Below are 5,334 nucleotides of genomic sequence, written 5' to 3'. Positions count from 1 at the left end.
AATTAACTTCAAACCTAAAACGGAGCATAGGTACAGTAATATGATGCATCCTTAAGGGTTTTTAATATGGTAAAATTAATTGGAGATGATAAAATATTTTTGCGCCTCCCAATAAATTGAATGCACCAAATCAGCACAATGGCTTTTTTTTAGCCTTACCTTATTGAGCCACTTAAAATGCCTTTGAAGCATTCTAAACGCTTAGAAATCACGTGGAATGGTTTAATTCGAAATTTCTGGTATCTTACGCTATCAAATTTCCATAATTTATTAAAATATATATAGAATTTTATTAAAGAGGACCATCTGATCGAATTTTCCTTAACATAAAATGCCAATTCTGCGTGAGATCACATTTAATTTTGTTCTAATTCATTAGAAAATAATGAAACATAGAATCTTATGCGACGATTTTTAATCCAAGACAATTCAGTCAGAAAGTCTAGCGGAACCACATCAGAGTATGTTTTATTCTAAATATGCAATTTTAACCAAAACCAAATTTCTGCATTTAGCTTTATTCTTCCTACGGCCACCAACACTTTAATCGTACAAAGGAATAAGAAAATTTTAGACTTCTGAAATTACCATTGTCTTTTAGACTTTCATTATACAATATTAAAAAAACTGTCTAATTTTTCTGGCCTATATTTTCGAGTGTTTTTTTTAAGATCAAACACGGTTCCCCGGTTGCTTGGTGCTTTGCATGCATACGAGCCCGCGCGGCATGCATTTAGTGGACGAGCGAACGAATTTCCGCGTGGGTGCCAAATACAATTTAGTCGACGCATTTGGGGGTTAAATGAAGTGCAAAAGTACTGCACACTCGCTCAGGCCGCACGGCACCCAGCGAAATTATATTAAATCGAACGTGAGTGCTGGATGTGTTGCGAAATAAAGATGCCTTTGCCGCTCGCTACACAGCGCTAATGCCGCGCGCTTTTGTTTTTTTGTCGCCACCGACACTGCCGCCGCATGAATGCAACACACATTCCAGTGGCGTGTTGGCAATCGCGAATTGCACCGGCGCAGCGGAATTTGCAAAATGGATGCGAGAACATGACGAATTGACCTCTGTGAGAGCTGCCGCCACTTCAATGGACCCTTGATTAATGAGGTATTATTGATGTAATGCGGGGCCAAGCGAGTGAATCATTCAATGAGGTATTGACTGTACAACGGACCAAAAATTCGGGGGTTAAAAATAAAAAAAAATAATATATTGAACCGAACCGAAATTAAATCGAAATTCTTGGTTTCTACGAGTTTGAAAATGCTGTAGCTCTCATTCCTAATTTCCAAATTTCGAATAAATTTTAATATTATTGCGCAGCATTTTGTCGATTAATTAATTGTAAGCTCAAGCAACTCCACACCACTCACCAACCACAACAAGAGTTTTGTAGATCAAAGTAAATTTCCATATTGTGAGCACAAGGTTTATTTCACCGGCGTAGCAACCCTCAAGTAAAGAAAATGAAAAGAGTGCAGATTAAGGTGCTGCGTTGAATCAGCAAAACCTGTGTCAGCCAAACTCCTGTGTCTCGCAGGAGTGACAAACTACGACGCGATGGCACAAATCACTCCGAATCGCGGCAATGACCCACTGGGCCACAGCATCCCAGGTCGCAGCAGCCACTGGCCCGCACCGACCTCGGCCCAAAGTTGTTTGCTTCCGCGGCGTTTAAGAATGGAATACTATGCAACCTGCACTGAACGACTGTACGGCGGCACAGTTTCCTTCCCTCTTCAAGGAGTAATTATGTTATAGCAAAGCTTTTTGTTTTTTACAGATCTGGGCTCCGTCCTCCGGGCTAGAATCTTATCAATATCTGGTTTTTCTTTATCATTTATGTGTTTTGACTGGTTGTGAGAGCTACACAATTTTTGAACCTGTAATGAAATTGTTTTCATACCTGCATCGCCTACATCTAGCTTTTAGTTAGAACGTTTTTTTTTATTAAAATTTGTCTTTTTTCAATCAGTTTGTCTAAAAGGTACTGTTTTAACCCATTTCTCTGGAAGCTAAAATTGCTATTCTTGATATTAAATCATTTTATATAATAATTGTTTATCTTCATCTCAGGTCAATAGTGCATTGTACATTAGTCAGAAAAATTCAGATGAGTTAAATGCAACAAAGCTAGCGGAAAACCGGTAAATCAGAGCGAAGTCGTCGCAATGCACCCGTTGAAAAATCTTGAAATGAATTAGACGATCACAAACACTAAAAATTCACTCAACAAATCATTTTAATTAGGGGACCTAAATTAAAATATACTACAGCTGGTAAGAAAGATCATGCTTAATCTGCATTTTTGACAATTTATGCATGGTTTTAAAATCATTTTTTTGTTTCTAAGCCACAATTTTTGTGATCGGAAATCGAATATTTGTGAAGAATTGAGAATTATTAAGTTTTAATGTTGATGCTCTCAATAAAAAAAAAAATATTTTCACTCTCGATCTAATTTAACAATATTTTGACACGTTGACTTAGAAAAAAACCGAAGTCATTTTTTTTAAACGTTCCGATAGTTCCTGACCTTTCATTGTAGTTTTCTCGTTGCTGGAGAAATAATAAATTACCTGCCCTTCCTTCTCCACATGAAGTACTTTTAATCTCCGATTTAGCAATCAAAAGGTGGCGATACGTGATCAATCCAATTCGCGATGACAGCCAAAGGTAAATCGCTCCCCGGTTGTTGGATTGGAGGGGAAAAAGTTGAGTGTGTCTGTCGGCGTTGATAAAAGTCGCCAGCATCGCTTTAACGTGCAGCAGCAAACGCAAATAACGGTACAAAGCACCCTTTCGCAAAGCCGCATTTCATCGGGCGCATTACGCTGCCCCGCATTCCAGCGCCGCGCGGCACCGAAAAAAGTGTCCTTTGAGTGGCCCCGATATACACACACATGCACACACGAGTATACGTAATCGCAGGCAGGCAAGCAAGAGGCGAGCTGCGCACATCGTTCCGTGTGCCCGCCCGGGACGCGCGCGCCGCACACAGACGCATTTGTGTTATTGCACGCGGGCTGGCGGGCGGGCAACAAATCCCGCTTGCAGCTTTGTTATTTCACCTGCTCGGCGAATGTTCAAAGGGCTGTCATTTCTGAATAATAAAACAATAATTAGCGGGCTGCTCGAGCGGCGGCGGCACCCGCGCCCTCCCAGCTCCAGCCCCCGCCTGCCCGTGTGTGTGTTTGTGCCCGTGCATCGCCTGCAGCGCGCGCGAGAGCCTCGCCGCCGTGTTCATGTGTGTGTGTGTGTGTGTGTGCACGTAATTCAGAGAGATTTGCGCGCAAATTACAATTTCGGCCCACTGACTGAGGCTTAACCCTTCAGCAACTAAATTATTAGCGCTAATTCAACGCCCGTGATGCAAAGTGCCGCCCAGCCGAGCGAGCGAGCGAGCTGTGTGCTGCACGCTGCACACGCCCAAAGACATAAAGTACAACAACACTCGCATTAGGACGCTATACGGTGGATTTGCATTTTGCTTCGTGAAAATTTGATCACCTGCTGATGACCGGCCACACGCCTCCGTTCAGACAGATTGTTTTCCTCGGATCGCAACACTGCCAGCTGCTGCTTTTCCGAAATGCCTTTCTGCCTCGCCGCCACCGCCGCGCGATTTGTGCAAAAAGCCGTTCAAATTCACGCCGCACCGACCAAATGAATTTATAATAACGGCCCGATCAGGAAAAAAATCCCACGAACAGCTTAAGGAAAACCATTTGCGGTTTTTCTCCTCAAAACAAAACGCTTTTGACGGCTCCTCAGCGTTTCTTTTTACAACGAAACTACAAAAAAATATACTTGGTAGATCTATTTTTGGAAATTTCCTTTTTCCTGGAAGGGAAAATCTGTTCGTTGAAATAAACGGAGCCCATATGAGGCTTGTTTTGTGGAGCTTCTCCAGGGTAAAGAATCCCTTCACTTACCTGTGACGCAACTTATGGATATCTGCAGCCAAAGTGTGGTAGAAAATTGCGTCTCGGACCGATGTGGTACTCCTCTTGTCAGCTTGTTGAGCAATTGCGCACGTGCCGTCGTTTCTGAAGAACCATCGTTGGAGCAAATAAAATTATTTCGAGTGTTTTTCTGATTTTGAAAAAAAAAACTAGTATTCGTGGCAACGATAAGTATTAAAAATAATGGAGTGAAATAGTTCTTCGTTGAGATCACAAAGACGATATCAGATTTAAATGACTACTAAAAGCACGCGATATAACCAAATCAATCAATGAAGTCATATTAACACGTCATTAACAAAGATAATTTAATACGTTTAGTTTTCGTCTCAACATGTTGATTACAACAAATAATTACAGTTGAAATTATTGGTAAATTACATTGCATTTAAAATTATGTCAAATTTTAAATGTAATAGATAGAAGAAATCTTCACGTGTTAGTGCAGACACATAAAATTCTGTATTAAAGTTGTCCGCCTTATTTGTGCCCTTTAGTGACCACAATGTATGATGTTAACCCTTTTGGCAGGACTCAAGCGCACCAAATGAAACTTTTAGCCCCATTTGTGAGTGTTGAAGTGCCCGAAAACTGTTTCCAAGCTTCGACCTCCCACCGAATTTGTGCCTCAACGAAAACTTTAGAGCCTTCAAAGAATTCTTAAAAGAACAGTGTTCCTCAAGAAATATATTGAAAATTATGTTCAAACTGAATTTATTTTGTCTGGATACGACAATGTATGGGGCAAAATAGCCCTGCATAACCATAATAAAGATTACTTTGAAACTATATCTATCAGGTTCATTTGCCTGGATCCTATATATTTTACTGTCAACTTTATCTTTATAGCATTCATTATAGTTATAGCTAGCTGAAGACCTCTTGCTAAATTAAAATGCAATTTTTGTTGGAGAATAATTGCTAAGATATCATAGGCTTATTATAGAAATAAGGCAAAAGTATGTGTGTGTTTATGATATTTTAGCCTACAGTATATAAAAAAAATATAGTGGCGTTCCTGGATGATACCAAATGAAATTGTTGATATTTTGTTATCGTTTTGGATGTAGGGGATGTATTGTTTAAGGCATAGTTGCTTTGCTGATCTGCAATAAAATTAAAATTTACCATGAAACGCATGGCAGATTATTGTAATCCTCTGCATGATTTTATATTTATTTTGCTCCAAATTTAGAAAATTGTAAGAATGCAGTACATTGAGAGATCGAGTTGAAAATATTACTGACAGTACTCCTGATTAATAAATGCTAATTGCTAATGAAGATTCATTATCAACTCGTTTCGGCTAGAAACGCTTATAATTGAATTTGGATGTTTTTATAAATTAAACACAAGATC

This window comes from Cloeon dipterum, chromosome 1 (assembly GCF_949628265.1).
Source record: "Cloeon dipterum chromosome 1, ieCloDipt1.1, whole genome shotgun sequence".
Classification (NCBI taxonomy): domain Eukaryota; kingdom Metazoa; phylum Arthropoda; class Insecta; order Ephemeroptera; family Baetidae; genus Cloeon; species Cloeon dipterum.
The sequence above is the reverse complement of the archived record's forward strand: the minus strand, read 5'-3'. Positions refer to the sequence as shown.